Genomic DNA, 21934 nt, shown 5'->3' with positions numbered 1-21934 from the left:
AGTCTTGCAAGCTTAGATGTTTAAGAATCTGTTGAACAATGTTACTTTTATCTTCGATCCGCCTGTGGATCCCTTACAACCGTTTTTGTAATACTTGATATTACTTTTCATCGGTTTGTAATGTTGTTATCTTTTGCTTCCGCTGTGTATTAAACTGTGATAAATTGTTTATGATGATATCAACTACGTCACGATACTCCCCACCGGGCCCACCGGTAATACGTGGAAATATCGGGGTGTAGACATTTTAGAAAATTTAAAATAACTTATTTTACAAGACGAAAATAAAACCGGGTATAACTAGTATGCACAGGATACCCTAGTGTAATGAGTAACCATGTACTAGATGGGAATGAGACTTGCGTATAACCGGTAGGGTACCAAATTGGAATGAAATCAGGTATACCTGTACACCCAAGAATACCCAATACCCAATCGGTAATGAGTATTGAGTACTTAACGAAAATGGACAACGTACAACCGGTACCTATGTGAATATCCAATACATATCCCATATCAGACTTATTTGAATGGTAAACGTCATCACTAGGCATCCCCCACTGACCGGTCCCACTATCAACAGAAGCAAAGTCAATCACGTGTCCCAAAGTAAATCAGGTGATGCCGGAGTTTGATTCCCAGACCTTCAGTAACATACTCTAACCTCCTTACCACTGAAGCACTATTATAGGGACAATATCCAGCTTATTTCCATTCTTAGAACACACGATATGGGCGTTTTAAAGTGGTGTTATTGCTTCTCAACGGCGTGCACACCGACCCGTCCACGGCGTTTAGGACGACATTGTTCAAGAGGCGGGGGATTATCCACCGACATGGAGATGTTTTATGAAACGACTTGGCATGTGATTATTCGACGTGGCTGATAGCCGTTTCACACAAACGGGTAAATTTTCAAAATTTTAAAACCTTCACTTTTTTAAAAAATCAAATTTACCCTATATACAACCCCTTCATTTTTTTTACAAACTCTATAACTTCACCCAAAATTATACAAACTCTCAACCATTTCAACTTCAAAAAAAAAAAAAAAAAAAACCAAGGATGGCAACCTTTGCGTGGACCGAAGAAAAGGATATTGCACTTTGCGAGTCGTGGGTCGAAGCTTTGAGCCACCACACGATGGGTAGGCCGTAGGCGAACGTGCAGTGCTTTTTGGAGGACAATCCAACAACACTTTATGTCCACAGGGGCGAGACCACCCGAACCTTCGACGCCCTTTCGTTTCATTTTAGAGTAATCTGACTGGATTGCGAAAGATTCGAGAAGATCCACACTGCCATGGAGCACAAGGGTGGTGACCTCGGGGAGGACGACATCATTCAGGTGGCTCTTATCAACTTTAGGCACGAGCACCACTGTGACTTCAAGCTCGTCTCGGCGTGGAAATCATTAGATCTTTTATTTAAATGATGTGTTTTTTTTTTAATTTTAGTATTAGGTAAAGTTTTATTTTATCTAATTTTTTTTTTAAATTTTATGTAACCTTTTATAAAATTTAATGTTATGTATTGATTAGCAATAATGTTTTTATAAAAGTTTAATACATTTCATATAATTAGAATTACAAAATAATATAAAAGGCGAGTGCCATGTGTTGAAATACGTCACGTACCGTCCGTTTTAGACCCTCAGGTATGGTCTCGGCAAGTCCATCGGGAAGCCGACGTGGAGGGGGATCCCGACGGTCCCGCCCCCGTCCAGCTTCGGTGTGCACGGGAAAATTAGTGTGCACGGGAAATTTTCCCCAATCTCCCTGATGAAAGCTTGTGACTTTTGTGTGTATTTTATAGTTTGCTAATAGGTTTTTTTTACTATGTTTCTAATTTTTTTTCTTGCATGTATGGAAGAAGGAAGATTGCAGGTATGGAAGAAGAAAGAAGGAGCTTATATTTTATATTTTTTCCACAAGTTTGCTTTAGTATTAAAGAGTAAATTACAATTTTTTCCTTTATTTTTACATCAAATTGCAAGCGTTGTCCTTTACAGGCGGTGTCCTTAACCTTTCAAAATCTTGCATGTTTTGTCTTTTAGGCCAAACCTGGTTAGAAATTCTCAATTAAAAACTGTCATGTGTAATGCACATGAGGGTAAAATGGTAATTTCCCTCTCAACCCTTTCAAACTCAACACTCACTCCATCATCTTTCCCAAATTTCTAGGGTTTAAGCCGCCTGCAACTCCAGCTGCCCAAGATTATCCACCAACAAACATTCCAGCAAAAGCCACAGTTGATATCATACTTTCTTGATTTGCAGAAAGACCCCACTCAGGCTGAATAGCTGGTCCCAAAAATAACAGAAGCATAACCTCCATTGCTTCTGCAACCCAACCCAGACCAGAATATGCAAGCACAATATATTGGAATCCACCAAATCCAACAACACACAGAGCTTCATCCAGTGTATAACCAAACCCTTCATTTCCCATATGCTCAACCATAAAACAAATGATAGATACTCTCAAGAACAATAGCAAAAAAAAGCCAAATTTATCAAAAAACTAAACTAGAAACTGAAAGTACCTGCAAGTTATTGATTGATTGATTACCTTTATGTCAGAATTCACTTTCTTGAAATAGAAATTTGAACAAAACTGATCAGTTTTGTGGATTACAAACGAGTTGAAGATGATACTGACTGATTTTAAATATAAGTTTCAAGCAACAGATAGAAAGACATGTCACACCTTGGCTTTTGCGGAAGCGTGGATTAATTGGTGTGACTTCTTAATACCATAGCAACAACCATAACAATGCTATATGAAAATAAAACACAAGATGTTCATCCATTCATTAAGTTTAATAATACCAAAACATATTTGTCTTGAAACAACTACCCAAATCAAGTTACATTCATGACCTGCTTAAAATAAAATGAGTTCACAAAGGACTCAACAAAAGACCTTAAATATAATGGGGTTTGGAGACATGTGACCCGTCCAGGCAAGGTTTACACCTCCCAAACCCTACAATCTTGGATGACACCTTTATTTAATACGCAGCTTAACGTGCATCACCTGCCAGATCCGATCAATTCCCTGAAATACATGTAGTTTAAAAAATCAACAAAAAGTTGAGCGAGTTCATGTGTATGTGAGTATGTATAATCCTTTGTAAACGATGTATGTATAAAAGTCCCTGGTATGTAGCAATAATGAATAAAAAGAGATCACCATTGGTTTGCAAGGCCATTGATATGTGTGAAGTGATGTAGAAAGACTCAAACCTAGCAAATTTGTACCGGGCCTCGGCTGTAAGACACAGTCACCACTATGGGCCGCCCCGGCCTCATGTGTGGGCTCGCTACACCCAAATAGATCTATCACTCATGTCCCTCGGTCCTACGACGAGGATTAATGGCCTTTAGTAGCCGCCAACTCACACACATGATCTAACGGTGTATGAAAGTCCCTCTTTAAGCTAACCATACCATGTATAAAAATGTCTGTATAATTGTAACATGTATTTCACCCCCGAAGTCGTAAAAATGAAAACAGTTAAGAGAAAAGGGGGACATGAACTCACTGAAGTGCGTCTCCTGTATCGTACTCAAATCTTCGGTCTCCTCAGCAAATACGACCTCCTACAATGTACTAGTGTCTATTAGACGAACGGGCCGTGCCTTGCTTTTGTATTTCAGGTTTGAGTTACGTTACTTTGTTATTGTTCCAAGTCATAACTTCTTGTTAAAATAATAATAATTATTTTAACTTAAGTTTTATTTTTAGGATTTCGGAATAATAGTTAGGAAACTATTTCGTGTTCATACTTCTCAAGTATTTTATATGTGTATTTCCTTCCCAAGGATGGGGGTATATATACATGTATTTTGGTGGTTCCGAATATAATATATTTTTAAACTCCACTTAGAAAAATATATTTAACACATTTGTCGAAAATAATGTATTCCCAAAATATATATACTTTTCCCAAAAATAATATATTTTCATTCGTTGTGTCCAAATAATATTTTCCCAAAATATATTCGTAAAAGTATTTCCGGAATTATAAAACGTGATGGCATTTTGCTAAGTTACATTATTTTCCCCTAAATAATATAACTAGTTCATAAAATAACAAATAATCTCACAAGCGTGTTAGTATGAAAATATATATTCAAAATACATATTTATGCACTTTTATTTAAGAAAATCAACCTCCGACACTTGTATTTTGTTATAAAAATTATGGCGATGTTTATATTCGAAACACAAGTTATGAAATATACTTGTAACATTTGCTTGGAAAAATATTTTCTAAGTCTTGGAATTTTTAGGAAATTTCGCCAGAGTTTCCCCTAAAAACGGAGGTGTCCATGCTATTAAGCATATCGTTTTCTTTTCAAAATCAATCAACAATCATCAACAATCAATCTTTACATTACCAAGAGCAAAAATATATGGGTTACACCCTAATCATGAACTTGATATATTTCGAAAACGCGTAGTAACTTGGTAAAGCTCTTAGTGGACTTAGTTATCCTCCAAAACGAAATTATTCCTTTAAAAATCATTTTCTTACCAAAGTTTAGTGTTTACAACTTGTAAACAATGTTTACAAAACTTAAAACTCTTGAACTCTTCTTGTAAATAAAAGATTTTCACACTTATTTCATTTCCAAAAATATGTAAGTGTATGTAAAAATCATAATCTTTTAGAGATCGTTTCTTGAACTTGGTTTGTTTACAAAAATCTTTTGTAAAACTTGGATCAACATGATCATCCATCAACTTGTTCACTTATATTTTAAAAAAAAAACACTTTTATTCGAGTTCATGATCAAACTAGAAGGTGGTTATTTTATGTAGCACATAACCACTTTCTAATCTTGTTAAATCATATTACTAAATATTATTTAACAAGATTCATATGGTGATTAATCAAGAATCATCATAAAGTTAACAATATGTTCACTACAATATCATACTATCAACATTTCATCTTCAAGTAAACTTTCATGTAAAGCTTCATGTTTCTATTTTTGAGTTCTTGTTCTTTTAGTGTTTTAAACATACTAGTCTTACTACAACTTTTAACCATAAAAGCAAGATGATCAAGAGTTAAACAAGAGCTTACTACTAGCACAAGGCTAGGGAAGAATCTAGTGAAGAAGATGAAAAGTGATGATGAACAAGTAAGCAACAAGGTCCTTTGAAGCTCCACAAGTTGCAACTTCCTTGAATCACCTTACAAGCTTGAATGGGGCTTGAAAATGGAAGATGATGGTTGTGAAGTGGTGGTGGTGGTGGCGGTTGAAGTGAGCCGAGAAGAGGGAGGGAGAGAGTGAAGGAATGGTGGTGATGATGAGGAGTAATGTAGTAATCTTAGGGCCATGCTTTATATAGATATATTCATATATTTTGATCATCCTTACAAGCAATAATCTAATAAACAAATGGATATAATCTAGCCCAAGATATGAGAGCATGGTGTGGTTGATTTTTGTGGGTCCATATGGACCGAATTCGGTTGGGGGGGGGGTTAAGGGTAAATTTTTGTAACTAAATTGCAATGGTTAGTTAGATTTCAAGTAATACGTTTATATATGTTAGCTATTTGATTTTTAGTGGGTGTTAGGGTGTTCGGGGATCACGACTAGCCAAGAAATAAATAAACAATGTGTTTGACAAAATTTTGGTGTTCCGGGTAATGTCCTGTTATCCAGTTAGATACTGTTCCATTAAAGTGTTTAAGTATTCCTTAAAGTGTCTTTTATATATATTTTTGTAACACAATTAATCCCCGGCACTTAGGAAAGTATACAAGACCATTCTGCCATATTTTTGCACTTTACTAGTATGTTTCAGTGCTGAATTTTATAAATAAATGCAGAATTCTGCATTTAAAGTGTGTTTTAGGCACTTCCCGACACTATAACTATCACCTAGTGACGAAGTTTTATGGTCCTCACTTCCCTACACTCCATACTAGTGTAGTACCTTATCCCTGGCTCATACTGGGCCTCAAAAACACTGTCTGTCTATTGCTGGCGTTGTCAGCATGTTTCTGAATCATCCGTTCAGTGTGCTAACTGTGCTTTGTGCATCAAGTATGTCACTAATGTTTGTGTGTAATATATGGAGTAACAGTATGAGATATGATGCATATGTATGTATGATACAAAAATCATAAAGCAGTTTAAATTGTCAGTTGTAATCAAGCACAGTCATTCAGCACATAATTAAATTTAATTAATTGTACAGTACCTGTAATTGTGAGGGTTGTCACATTCTCCCCCCGTTAAGAAAATTTCGTCCCGAAATTTTAGGTTCTGCTTCTAGTTACAGGGGTCTTGGGGAATAAATGTGGGTACTTTTCTTTCATACGATCCTCACGTTCCCACGTGAATTCTGGCCCGTGCCGTGCATTCCATCGAACTTTGACGAGTTTGACACTACTCCGGCGTGTCTTGTTATCTTTCCAATCCGTAACCTCAACTGGTTCTTCGATAAAGTGGAGTGTGTCGTCAACATGAACTTCGTCGGCAGGAATGACCACGGTTTCTTGTGTTGGACTCTTTTTCAAATTTGATACATGGAATGTATCATGAACGCCCTTAAGTTCAGCAGGTAAATCCAACTTGTATGCTACCAAACCAACCCTTTTCAGAATTTTGAATGGACCGATGTATCGCGGATTCAACTTCCCACGCTTTCCAAAGCGTGCCACACCCTTCCAGGGTGAAACCTTTAATAAAACCATGTCTCCTACCTCAAATTGCAGAGGTTTCCTTCTTAGGTTCGCATAACTCTTTTGTCTATCACGAGCCGCTTTGATGCGCTCTCGGATCTGTGCAATCTTGTCTGTCGTTTCCTGGACCAATTCCGGACCAACTAGTTGTCTATCACCCGCGTTAGCCCAACAAATCGGTGATCGACATTTGCGTCCATAGAGAGCTTTGAACGGTGCGGCTTGAATACCTGCATGGTAATTGTTATTGTATGAAAATTCAACCAAGGGTAGGTGAGTGTCCCAACTTCCACCTAAATCCATTAAGCAAGCTCGCAGCATGTCTTCCAACGTTTGAATTGTTCGTTCGCTCTGTCCATTTGTTTGCGGGTGAAAAGCAGTACTTAGATTCAACTGAGAACCAAATGCTTCTTGAAAGGATTGCCAAATCCTTGACACGAATCTTCCATCTCTATCAGAGATGATTGAGAGAGGCACTCCATGACGTGCAACAATCTCTCGCATGTATATTTCTGCAAGTTTACTCGTGTTGTCTTTTTCCTTGATTGCCAAAAAGTGTGCAGATTTCGTTAGACGGTCTACTATCACCCAAATCGTATCATGGCCCTTGGGCGTCCTTGGCAACTTCGTTATGAAGTCCATTGAAATCTGTTCCCATTTCCATTGGGGTATTTCGGGTTGCTGCAGAAGACCTGAAGGCTTCTGGTACTCGGCTTTCACTTTGGCGCATGTTAAGCATTTACCAACGTATATCGCAACATCACCTTTCATTCTTGGCCACCAATAGAAGTCCTTAAGATCTTGGTACATCTTATCCGCTCCTGGATGAATCGAGTACCGTGACTTGTGAGCCTCATAAAAAATAACCTTTATCAAACCACCAAACAAAGGAACCCAAATTCGTTTCATGAAGCATAAAGTTCCTTCCCCGTTTGGTTCCAACTGCTTCTCCATCCCACGGAGATACTCATTCTCGATATTCCTTTCTTTAAGAGCTTCTATCTGCGCGGCGCGAATGCGCAATGAGAGGTCCGTTTGTATGATCATTTCCAAAGCCCTAACCCTTATGGGCTTGATCCTTTCTTTCCGACCCAGGGCATCGGCGACCACATTCGCCTTCCCTGGGTGATACTTGATTTCACAGTCGTAGTCGTTCAATAGTTCAACCCAGCGTCTTTGCCTCATGTTAAGCTCTTTTTGATCAAAAATGTGCTGTAGGCTCTTGTGATTAGTAAAGATCGTGCATCGCGTACCGTATAAGTAATGTTGCCAGATCTTTAAAGCAAACACCACGCGCCTAACTCCAAGTCATGCGTGGTGTAATTTTTCTCGTGGACCTTTAGCTGGTGAGAAGCATATGCTATAACTTTTTGACGCTGCATTAGTACACATCCCAAACCTTGACGCGAGGCGTTGCAATATACCACGAAGTCGTCCGTGCCTTCGGGTAGAGATAAGATCGGTGCGTCACAAAGTTTGTTTTTCAACAATTGAGACGCTTCTTCCTGTTTGTCTCCCCAATCAAACTTCTTGTCTTTCTGCGTAAGGGAGGTCAAAGGTTGAGCGATTTTCGAGAAACCCTCAATGAACCTGCGATAATAACCAGCCAAACCTAAGAACTGTCGAATCTCGGTTGGCGTCTTTGGAGTTTCCCAGTTCTTGATTGCCTCGATCTTTGTGGGATCCACATGAATTCCATCTCCATTAACCACATGACCAAGAAACTGGACTTCGCGCAACCAGAACTCGCATTTTGAGAACTTTGCGTATAACTTCTCCTTTTTAAGTAGCTCTAAAATGGCTCTTAAATGCTGCTCATGCTCTTCCTTCGTATTTGAGTAGATCAAAATGTCATCAATGAACACAGTCACAAACTTATCGAGGCACGGCTTGCAAACTTTGTTCATTAAATCCATGAATACAGCTGGCGCGTTCGTCAGACCAAACGGCATAATCAGGAACTCGTAATGTCCATAACGAGTCCTAAAAGGAGTATTGGGAATACTTTCCTCTTGAATACGCAGCTGGTGATAACCTGATCACAGATCGATCTTTGAGTAGAAACTTGAACCTTGTAACTGGTCGAACAGGTCGTCAATCCTCGGTAAAGGATATCTGTTCTTAATTGTCAGCTTGTTCAGCTCCCGGTAGTCAATACACATGCGAAAACTACCATCCTTCTTCTTGACAAACAAAACTGGAGCTCCCCAAGGCGAGAAGCTTGGCCTGATAAATCCCTTGTCTAACAACTCCTGAAGTTGCGTTGAAAATTCTTGCATCTCCGAAGGCGCAAGTCGATAGGGTGCCTTAGCCACAGGCGCGGCGCCTGGAACTAAGTCAATGCGAAATTCGACTTGTCTTTGTGGCGGCAATCCTGGCAAGTCTTCTGGAAAGACTTCAGGATATTCCTTTACGATTGGAATGTCCTCTAGTTTCGGCTCAACGGCTTCTTTATCCATGATGTGTGCCAAGAAAGCAACACATCCCTTCCGTAAACACTTTCTAGCTTTCAGGCAGCTAATGATCCTCAAAGGCGTATCACGCTTCTCTCCGTGCACCATAATGGTTTCTCCATTCGCCATTGGGATGCGAATGGTCTTCTCGTGATATACAATCTCGGCTTTGTTGCTTGATAACCAATCCACCCCTACTACCATGTCGAAGCTTCCTAACTCGACTAGCAAGAGATCCAGTGTAAACTCATGTTCTCCCAGCTTGATTACGCATCCTCTGATAACTTCATTTGTTTCAACTAGCTTTCCATTAGCCAGTTCAATTGAGTATGGAATGTCTAACTTACTAGCAGTTAACCCAAGCCTATTCTTAAATTCTAACGATACAAAGCTATAGTCGGCACCAGTGTCAAACTGAACAGATGCAAAGCGTTGATTTATAGGGAACGTACCAGTTACAACATTCGGGTTCTGGCGTGCTTCCCTTGCTCCAATGTTGAAGACTCTGCCTTGCGCTTGATTCAGTTTTGGGCATTCCCTTTTAAAGTGCCCCATGTCTCCACAGTTGAAACAACCTGGTCCTCGACCATTCCCATTACCATTTCCACCTTGCGCATTGCCTTGGTTGTGATTCCCACCTCCAGCTTGAATTCCAAAATTTCCCCGATTACCATTTCCGCCGTTCCCTCCTTGTGGGCGGTTTCCATTCCCGTTACCTCCACGGTTGTTGTTTCCATATCCCCTTTGGCCACCATGACCAGTACCAAGCCAACAAGTGTCTTTTGAGTGACCCATCCTTCCACAGGATTCACATTTGCTAAGTCTGCACTGGCCAGTATGATGATGTTGGCATAAATCACACTTGGGCAGAGTGCCCATGTATCCCTTCCCTTTTTGTTCACTGCCAGTCTCTACCTCAGCTGGCGGGTTTGTATCCCTCTTCCTGCTGGCACTTCCGGTACTTTTCTTAAAGTTCGAGAATTTCCTCTTGTTCTCCCCTGAGGATTCGACATGGGTCTCCTTTTTCTTTGGTTCAGAAACTGAAAACTTGTTCAACCGAATGGCTTCTTCGGTAATGGCCACGCCGAGATCAATGGCTTCAGTAACTGTTGAAGGCTTGGACGTGGTTACCATGCTCATGATCTGGGGTGCCAACCCCCAGATGAAGCGCTCAATGCGTTTAAATTCGGGCGTGACCATGTACGGCACCACATGGGAATGATCATGGAACCTCTGAACATACTCAGCGATTTTTGGGCCTTCCATCTTTAGGTTCCAGAATTCCGTTTCTAGCTTTTGTATCTCAGCCCGCGAACAATACTTCTTCCTCATGAGCTCCTTCAGCTCATTCCATGTTAACGCATATGCCGCCGCCTCTCCCAATGTTTGCACTTGCAGATTCCACCATGAAAGGGCACCATCAAGAAACAACCCTGAAATATATGTAACTTGTTGCTCGGGAGCACACTTGCTCATCCTTAGAATAGAATCTGTCTTTTCTGCACACCTGACGAAGGCAACAGCACCTCCAATGCCGTTGAAGTTTAGGGGCTTGCAGTCAAGGAATTGTTTGTAGGTGCAGCCTGTACAGGCAATATTGTTAACAGTCAGTATTAGTGGATGTGTAAGAAGTATCCAAATGTAACGTAATGTGTCTCAAGCGACTTAACATTACCATTGGGTGGGTTGTTGTTGTTGTTGTTGTTGTTTGAAGTATTCCTGCTTGTTTCTGCTTGGGAGGCCGCATACTGTGCTATTGCTGCGGCAATTTGCCCCTGGAGTTCCGCCTCAGTAGTAGGCAGGTGGGTGTTTCGTCGTGGAGGCATCTTCTAACAGATGATTATTTTGTTCAGGTCATAGTAAGTAAATAATATGCGTACGTAATAACATTTATCGACGAAATAACACATAACATCCCATGTTATAATATAGAACAAATAATTCAACAAAGCATGTAGTGAGAACGTTGCCATTGAGCTTCCATTAATCATGACCACAATATAGTTTTACATGTTTTACAGTACATCATACATCCAAAATAAGATCATAGGGTTACATCACCCGCAAAAATACAAGTCAGTCGACACAAATCATATACAAAAGTGTGGTCTTCCAAAAGTCTTCGTATGCTGGCCCAATTGCGACTTTCTCACCAAAAACAATCTACCTGCACCAAACCAAAATGTAGCTACGCTGATGGCGGAGGAGGAGGAGGAAGATAAGAGAAAAGCAAACGGCGCATGTGCACCCAATCCTCCTCAAGGGCACGAATAACGCGCAGCAAATAGGCAATCTGCTGCTCAGGTGTAAGGAAACGAACATCCGAATTAGGGGGTAGCAGGAGGGGAGCATGTGGTGCGGCAAAAGGAGTCTGACATTGACATGGGGGAGGACGTGGAGTCCTCTCTAGCTCCCCGACTCAATGACTCAGGGCATCCTACTGCATCTGCAGGGATGTTAGTATGTCCTCTGTAGTGTATCCAACATGGAACGGGTGATACGGGTCTGATAACGGCATAACATTGGGCGAAGACCACAGAAACGGCTCGCCCGAAGGTACAAAAGATGGTGTAGTGTGAGGGAACTAGGACATGAACGGAACAAATGACGATACAGGTGGAACAAAAGCAGGCTGCTGCCTCGACGAACCCTCCCCAGGACGAGGTGGAGGAATATCCTGGAGGAATGTGATAGGAAGGTCGGTGCGATGGACATCAGCGATGTGAGGGTGGAAAAACGGAACATCAATAGGTGCGGAAACAGGTGCTACAGGAGGAGTGACTGGTAGCACGAATGGGGGATAATCATCATCGTCGATCCACCCGTTGTGGGTGTCGGCGTATCGAGGGTCGACATGCGTGGCAAATAGTGCATGGTCGATAACAGGTGGTGCAAGAGCGGGTGCATCAGCAATAGGAACATCTGCCACTGGTGGCGCAACAATGGGAATATCAACAATAGGTGGTGCAAGGACTGGTGCATCCACAAGAACAGGGTCGTGCATCGGTACAGGATCAGGAGCAATAACAGGCTCTGGTGCCATGACAGGCGCAGGGTCGACAAAGTCCATATCAAAGTCGGCAGGTATATCAAGAAACTAATCAATAGGAGCCACTGGTTCCTCTAAGGGCTGGTCAACAGGAATAAACTCGATCTCGTGATCGGGATCAAAATCAGGAGGAAAAACTGGATCAAACTCGTCCTCGTACTCATGATCAAGCTCAAATTCGTGGGGTGAACCACGTGCAGCTGACATCGCTATGTCTGAGTCAGTGCCAGGAGAGTAGCGCTGCACGCCCCGGTCGTGCAAGGAAGCGGATGCCACAGACTCAGACGAGTCTGGACCAGGTGAATCAGAAGGAGCCTCCTCCACAGGAGCCTCAGCAATAGGAATGACGACATCATCAGCAATCAGGGCCCCACCCTCATGGTCGTCCTCAGGGGGACCCTCAACGAAAAGATCGATGTCGTCATCAGACACAACATCGAGTGGCAAATCCTCTACGGGAAATGCGGCAAGTGGAACAGGAGCAGGGATCTCAGCAAGAGGTAGATCCCCAGCTAGAATGCCATCAGCGGGCTGAACCTCATCCCCGAAGCCGGGCAAAGCGAATGACTGAAAATCATCATCATCCGTGCTCGTGGTATCTGACGTGTAAACCTCGCTCTCGGATAGGATCTCGTCGTCCGAGACTACCGCCATAGGATCAAGCGTATCTGAGACTCCGGTATCCGAAGATGACATGCTGTCTGTAACAAGCAATCACGATAATTGCACATATATCAACATAAAATCAAATAATCATGTAAGTCACAATAATGCAAGTAATCGTCCTAGTCTTCCCCAGACTATCCCTCCCAGCCTCCTAGACTGAACTCTCTAGCCTCTCAGACTAACTCCCTGGTCTCTAAGACCAACTCCTGGTCTCTAAGACCAACTCCCAGTCTCTAAGACTAAACCTCCCCAATCTCTAAGATTGAATCCCCCAGTCTCTAAGACTGAAATATAAATTTGAAATGTGTAATTGTGCCTTTTTGTTTGTAAAATGTTTGTGCTCCGGATCTGGACTTTTAGTGTATGCAATGTAAAAATGTTTTCGTGAGAGCCCTAGTGATCATAGTCTAGACTCGAGAAAGAATCCTAGTTTGCTATGATCGAGGCTCTGATACCAAGCTGTCACACCCTGGCTTTTGCGGAAGCGTGGATTAATTGGTGTGACTTCTTAATACCATAGCAACAACCATAACAATGCTATATGAAAATAAAACACAAGATGTTCATCCATTCATTAAGTTTAATAATACCAAAACATATTTGTCTTGAAACAACTACCCAAATCAAGTTACATTCATGACCTGCTTAAAATAAAATGAGTTCACAAAGGACTCAACAAAAGACCTTAAATAAAACGGGGTTTGGAGACATGTGACTCGTCCAGGCAAGGGTTACATCTCCCAAACCCTATAATCTTGGATGACACCTTTATTAATACGCAGCTTAACGTGCATCACCTGCCAGATCCGATCAATTCCCTGAAATACATGTAGTTTGAAAAATCAACAAAAAGTTGGGCGAGTTCATGTGTATGTGAGTATGTATATTCCTTTGTAAACGATGTATGTATAAAAGTCCCTGGTATGTAGCAATAAGGAATAAAAAGAGATCACCAATGGTTTGCAAGGCCATTGATATGTGTGAAGTGATGTAGGAAGACTCAAACCTAGCAAATTTGTACCGGGCCTCGGCTGTAAGACACAGTCACCACTATGGGCCGCCCCGGCCTCATGGGTGTGGGCTCGCTACACCCAAATAGATCTATCACTCATGTCCCTCGGTCCTACGACGAGGATTAATGGCCTTTAGTAGCCGCCTACCCACTCACATAATCTAACGGTGTATGAAAGTCCCTCCTTAAGCTAACCATACCATGTATAAAAATGTCTGTATAATTGTAACATGTATTTCACCCCCGAAGTTGTAAAACTGAAAACAGTTAAGAGAAAAGGGGGACATGAACTCACTGAAGTGCGTCTCCTGTATCGTACTCAAATCTCCGGTCTCGTCAGCAAATACGACCTCCTACAATGTACTAATGTCTATTAGACGAACAGGCCGTGCCTTGCTTTTGTATTTCGGGTTTGAGTTACGTTACTTTGTTATTGTTCCAAGTCATAACTTCTTGTTAAAATAATAATAATTATTTTAACTTAAGTTTTATTTTTAGGATTTCGGAATAATAGTTTGGTAACTATTTCATGTTCATACTTCTCAAGTATTTTATATGTGTATTTCCTTCCCAAGGATGGGGGGGGGGTATTTATACATGTATTTTGGTGGTTCCGAATATAATATATTCTTAAACTCCACTTAGAAAAATATATTTAACACATTTGTCGAAAATAATGTATTCCCAAAATATATATACTTTTCCCAAAAATAATATATTTTCATTCTTTGTGTCCAAATAATATTTTCCCAAAATATATTCGTAAAAGTATTTCCGGAATTATAAATGTTGGACCCAGTATGGCCTTAACAACTTCTTTTTACGTAATATGGCAAGTGATTTCAGTATATGTGAAAAAGATGTGCGGAAATGGAAATCAGACTTTCAAGAAACAAGACCTACAGAATTGTCAAGTTTATATCACTTTGAAACAAGTTAGTTTAAGAAGGTGATTGTAAGATTATTATCTAATACAAATGAATCTTGATTTCTGTGGGTGAGAAGAGCAGTGGAGTTTGGGTGTTTGTATGTGAATGCTAAGCTTCAAACTCAATTATCTTCTGCCTCTCGAGCCTTCTATTTATAGACGGCTGTGGACATGAATAAACAATTGTTTATTCATGCAATAAGTCCTGCATAAAGTAGCAATTTGACATATTCATTGAATCCATCGTTCAAGTTGCATTTGTAATCATGAAAACCAATAATGTCATGCTTCGGTCATGGGTGGCAGGATAGAGTTGTGATTTTTAGACAAATGGGTCTTTCATCAGAAATTCTGATAAGCCACTTCATCAGAAATTCTGGTGAACAAATCATCAGAAAGTTTGATGATCAGAATTTGTTAGAAACTGATGATATTTCATCAGAAATATCATCAGATCCATCAGAAACGACCTTCTCTGATAATCCAAATCAACTCTTTATCAACTTGTGATTCTTTGTAGTAGATACTTTGCTTTTCAGTTGTCCCAACTGTTTTTCTTCATCTTGCTGTGTTCTTCAGGACTGTTATCTTCTTCAGAGATCCAGTTGATAGAGATTTTCTTCAATACTTACAAATAAAGTTTCCTAACAGTTTCCCCCTAAGTATTGTAAGAAAATGAACTATCTCATGAATATAAAATTTCCAGACAGTGGAAACTTAATACTTTCAAAATTTAAACCAGTTGCTGAAGTTTTTGAAAAACAAATTACATAAAAGATGAAAATAAACAAGTTTTAATTCACCTTCACTCTCTTATGCATATCTCCTTTCTTTATCTTCTTTTTGTAGGAGATATATTTGTTGCAGCTATCATACATGTCTTTGTACCATTCTCTTGCTTGAATCCATTCTTCAATCATTTGCTCAATTTCTTTCCTGCTTCCTTCCAAGTTCTTTTCTATCTTCTGAAGATGTTCCTGTCTTTTATTCATGGTTTTTTAAGATATACCTCAGGGTTTGATTTGAGTACTTACAGATGTCAACACTTCTGAACAGAGCTTTTTTATTGTCTTGATCTCTAAAGATTACACCATATTCTTGTTCTCCATCTTTGCTTGTCTGAATAATGATGTCTCCAGATCTTGCATCATCCAGTATCTCCAAAGGAACTTTTGTCTTAGGTGATCTAAAGTACACCTTTTTGTTGTGCACATGTTCATAATTGATGCATAGATCAAAGTCTGAAAAAGCCATTCTTTCAAATAGCAATATTCCAGCCTTTGATATGCCATTCAATACCCTTCTGACCTCTTGGTTATTTTTCTTTTCCTTTTCATAGTTATCCTTCATGAACAAAATGTCCAAAGGATGCAACTGGTCAGCTAATTCTTCATCAGTCACCTTCTGTTCATCCCCTTTTTCTCTTTGAAGTGTGTATCTGTTTTGTACATACGTTCCTCCTATATCATCAGTTGCAACTTTCACTTCTTCCACCTTTAAAATTTTCTTCACTGGATTCTCATTGTGCTTGTGAATGCTGTATGGCCCTCTTTTCATTCTTTCTTCTCTTAACCCCAGTCTGGTAGGAGATAGTGATCTTGGTATTTCATCTTCTTTTGTCAAGTAGTAACTTACCAGATTGTATTCAGGAAACATCATTACATCTCTGGCAATTTCTTTGACCATGACAGACTTGGTTTCTGATTTTTTTCTCTTAACAATCTTTGACTTCGCCTCTGACTCACCTTCTTGTCCCCATTCCTTCACTGTTTGCATATTCATATATTTGCTTATTGCTGAGTCATCAGATATTGTTGGATTTGGAACAGTAGCTAGCATCTTCAAATTTGTAATGACTTGAGGTTTTGCAGTTACTAATCTATTCAGCATTTCTTCTTTTGGAATATTTGGAGGTGGTCCCATCACTGTGGTATCAGCTTTGGTGATTGGTGTGGTTGATGATTATTGAGGAGTTGACTTTGGAGCTTTCTGATGTGAGCTTGAATCAGGAATTTCCTTCATGAGTTTTTGAGGATCCACTTTGGCTAAACTTGCAACATTGAATTGCATTCTCTCTATTAGTTGTTGTGTTTCTCTCACCAGTTTTGAGTTGCTGGCCATGTTCTTCTGAGCTTGGTTGAATTCAGCTTGAGCTTTCTTTTGATTTTCAGCCCATTCTTTTGACAGCTTCTCAAGGGCATCTGTGATACTGTTATTACTTGCCCTTAGAATGGCAATTTCTTCTTCCAAAACTTTATTTCCACTGCTTGACTGTCTTGACTCCATCACATTCACAACTTGTGTTTTGATCTTTTCTATTTCTGTGAGAATCATTTGGATTTATGATGCAGAAATGTTGAGTTCTGGTGCTTTTTCTTTCATCTTCTGAAGGGATTTTAGTGCTTCAGTGTTATCATCAGTCTGTTTCTTTATTGCTTCCACTGATTCTGATAGTATCTTTATTTCAGCCCTTTGACCTTGTATTTCTGACAACAACATATCAAGTTTTTCCTCTACTGGACTTCTTTTGCAGACTTTGTAATCTTTTACCAACATAGTTTCCAGATTTTCTTGATTCATGGGTTTTTCAGGGATATTTGGAACAACAGATGTTCCTGCTAACATACCAGCTGCAAACACATTTGCTGCTGTTTTGGAAATGATAGGATCATTTTTTGCTTTACCAGAATTTGGTGCAGCTTTAAGTTTACCAGTATCATCTCCACCAGTGGTGAGTGACATACTCTCATCCTGGATTTCCTTATGTCCTTGAATCACATCAAGATGTGATTCTCCACAAGTTTTTAAGGTAAACATATTACATTTTTCCAGATTTCCTTGATCAGTTTCCTGATCTCTATCTGTTGAGACCTCATACTCCTCCTCATTTTCTGATTCAGAGTTGAGATTAAAAGCACTAGTAACCTCTTTATCAATATCAGTTTCTTTATGTTCTAAGTTGTAAGAAACATTTACTGAACTCTCTGAGTTAGTTTGTTTTGAGTAAGTATCAACTAAAACAGTTCTTGAAAAAGATGTACCCGCGATATGAGATTCATCATGATGTATAACTTCCGTTGTTTCAATTTCAGTGCCACCAAATTTAGCTTCTTCATGAATTCTTCCAGCAATATGTGATTCTGCATGATGTTCTTGTGCTGTTTCTTGTAGTATATCAAACTCTGGATGAATTCTTCCTTCATGAATTTGATCATTTTCAGCATTATCTGGTGAGTTGGTAATCATCAGAATTCTTTCTCCTCCTGCTTCTTTTGATGATCTTGACCTTTGTTCTTCATCTCCTTCCAGTGATGAGGAGCATTTGAAAACTTCTCTGCTGGCTCTTTCTGTTGTGGAGTCTGATTTGGTTAGAAGAGTCTCATGCTGTATTCTGAATTGTGAATCTTGTGAAATGAAACATAGCATGCTTTCTGGTAATATAGGAATATCTTTGTCAGATTCCCATCCATGATAAGAACTCCAGGCCTTCATTGTGTTTGATCTCCACAGATTTTCCAGAATTGGAATTTCCATTTCTCTTGCAGCAAATGTTTCAGAAATAAAAATATAAATTAATCTCGGATATGGCAAATGTGAGATTATTTTTCCATTTTTGGTGATGATTGACCTTTTGATCAGGTTAAAAATTTCTAATCCATAATCAATTCTGAACCCAGTTATGAGTCCATACATGATTGTTAGAATAGCTTGATTAATCTGATCAGTTCCTCCAATTTTTGAAGTGAGACATTTGTTTAATACTTCCATCATCACTTGCCATATTGCTGGTAGTTCATTTCTTCTGATTGAACCAATTTTGTTGATCTTCTTGTTCTTATAACCAAGGCCAACAATAAAGCTTAATAGCTCTTTCTTGCTTGGTGCTTCAACATAGTTATCAAGAATAGGTAGTTCAAGCCATTCTCTTACCCTTGCAGGAGTTAATGTTACGAAAATATTTTCCCATACATGGGCAGAGAGTTGGTTTTCTTCAACTTCATCAAAGGTGTGAACAAATTGTTGTAGCAACTTTTCTGGTACTTCTTTCTCTTTTGTTAGAGCTCCTGTAATTGGACAGTTCATGAGATATTCTATCAGAAGTTGACATCTCACATCATATTCTGAATGCTCTGTATTCATCAGCAAATTGTTTTCCTTCGTTGGCAGAAATTCATCGTCTTCAATGAGAGGTACATCATGTTGAACAAATGGGATGTTAAGGTTTACTTCGGCCATTTTTGTGAATTAGGGTTTGAAATTTAGGGATTTTTGAGTGCGGAACGAAGTTTGCTTTGGTTTGGAATTTGTGAGCAAGGTATGATTTTTGAATTTTCTGCTAAGGGCTATATAGTGAAGATTTTTAGCAGAGTGTTGTGGGTTTATGGAGTTGCGAGGATATAGAACGTGTCATGTATTGGCAGTTAAAGGATCATTAAATGTCTTTTATACCGTTTGATCATGGGATGTCTGTTTTTGGTTCATGATATAACCGTTAGATCGTGGGTATCAAAAACTTTAATGATGATTAATCGTGTAATCGTGGTTGTGCCCTTTCAACTTGTTCTTTTTAACTTGTTGTTTCACTGAAGTGCTTCATCTGAATTCAGATTTGAAAAACATTATCGGTTGTATGACACCTTTCCATTTTTGTGGGCCCTTCTCTTTTGAGGAGGTCCAATTAGCTTTCTTCATCTTCATCCTTTCTTTTCTTGAAGAAAATTTCTGTTGAAAAATATGTATTTCCTTTGATCACCCTCCTCTTTTTTTGACCAAATAAAGTCAACAGAAGTCAACAGAATCTGATATGTTTTTCCCCCTAAATTTGTCATTTTTTTAAATTACTTTGATGCTTTTGTACCACGTTTTTGTTTTGTCTGGTGAATTTGAATCAAATTCTGATGTTTTAATGAAGTTTCTGATAAATTTGATCAGAATCTGATGATTTATTATATCCTATCAGATTTCATTTGATTCTTACCAGATTTTCCTTGAAAAAAATTTTCTACTGATAAAGTAAGATAGAAAGCAAAACATGTAGTATTTTATATAAACATATAAATACTACATACCATCTACACATATAAGATCTATTCATGAAGGGTTTTAATCAATATCTATTCCATCTCCATATTCAATCTCAAGAAGTACCCATTGTTCGGTTACTAAACCAAAATTTTTATTTGTTGGTCTAAGTAATGCTATGCTTGTATTTTGTTGAATAACCAGCTCTGCTCTTTGATAACCGGTAGGAATTCCACCAAAGCCCAGTTGGCTTGTGATTATCTTCATCAGAAAACGAGGATACATCAAAAAATGGTCTGCTTGACCACATGTTGCTTGCAAAGTCTCTCGTTAAATAATAAGAGAAGTTGTAAGGAACTTTCAATGTGACAGCTCGACAAATTTCCAACAACTTATTAGATGCCTCATGATGATTTATGGTCTTCCTCGAGAAGCATGCACCTAGTTGAGTAATCAGAAACTGCCATGGTTTGATAAAGCCATTTTTGTTGATTGCTCTGCGATCATTATCATGATTGTTCCCCATGTGCTCCAAAGTTTCTTCAATCTCATCTTCTGAGAACATCAGAACGTTGTTGTCATCATTGAGTTGAAGAGCTGTTCTGATGGTATTTTCAGTTATTCTGATCATTTGATTGAGAACTTTACTTTCAACATATATCCACCCTCTATCTTGACTTTCTGACTATTTTGCATTTTGCCAGAATGTTTGAAGGATTTCAGGGAATATTGTTATGTTGGCAGTAAGAGCATTTCCTAAGTTACTTGCCATAAGCATGTTTACCACAGCTTGACATCCATCCAAGAGAGGACCCTCAAAACTGGTTCTGAGTCTGAGGTTGTGGTATGGATGTAAAAGAAGTGGGAAACGATCAGCTTGTATGGTAAGCATATTTTTTTTTAAGTGAAGATCTGTATCTGTGAAGAAGGAGATGAAGAGTTTTTCTGAATTTCTTGATGAAGGTGATTGCCTTTGCTTAATGTGGTAGACATATATAGTAAATTTAAGAACTGCCATAAATGTTATCTACCCACTGTATCTTGTCTACCACAATCTTGGTTATTTTATTGTTTTATCAGGTGACCTTAAGAATAACCCAGATTGAACCCTTCTTCATTAAATGATTTAGGCGGCTATTTTTCAGTTTTCTATCATGATTGCCTACCGTTGTCATTTCAGTGTATTTAATGAAGAGAAAAAAAAATCTCTACACCTATTGACAATTTCCAGAAAATCTTCTGTCATGTGACGTTTGCCAAAGAGAATAAATAAACAACAAAAAAATTTTAAATTATGAATTTGTCAATTTTGAGTTATGAATAAAGGTGATGAAATGTATGAACTTGTTCAAATAATCATTCGACAATTTTGTTTTAAGAAGCTTTCTGATTTGTTACCAGAAATTCTGATAATTTGTTAGATTCTTCTGATGATGTATCAGATTTTCTTAAAATTTATCAGATCTTCTGGTGTTCTATAGAAAAGTACTTTTTCTTCTTATAATTTTTTTTATTCAAACAAGTTACAAATCATGGAGAACTTTATCACAATTTTGACCATGATTTAGCAGAATGTACCTTAAGCCTCTATAGGCTACTTTCTTCAATGGTCAGATTTTTATTTATTTCATTTTCAAAATTCACCATTTTACCCAGCTTCGAGACAAAGTTGCTGAGTAAGCCCCTATCTCCAATCATGTGCTTGGAGCTTCCTAAGTCGCAGTACCGGATCTGCTGCACATGATGGTCCTGAAATGAAATGATTAGAGGGTTTTAAGGCATGCTTGGGTACACTTTCTGATGATATTCTAGTTCTATTATTTCTTCTAAATGACCTTTCATCAGAATTTCTGTTGAATGCTGAGCCATTAACAGAATTTTTGTTTTTCTTTTGGAGATGGTGTTGAACAAGCTTCAGTATTTCAACACACATACATGAATCATCAGAAATTTCTAATTTTCCTTCTTGTGATGGAATGAAGGGATAGTTTTGAAAAGATGAGTGAACTGCTTCTGGAGTTTTTACAAACTCTTGACTGCATTCACTTCTTTTTGTTTCAAAATTTGGCTTGTCAAAGGAGTATTCAGAACAT

This window comes from Helianthus annuus, chromosome 13 (genome assembly GCF_002127325.2).
Source record: "Helianthus annuus cultivar XRQ/B chromosome 13, HanXRQr2.0-SUNRISE, whole genome shotgun sequence".
NCBI lineage: Eukaryota > Viridiplantae > Streptophyta > Magnoliopsida > Asterales > Asteraceae > Helianthus > Helianthus annuus.
The sequence above is the reverse complement of the archived record's forward strand: the minus strand, read 5'-3'. Positions refer to the sequence as shown.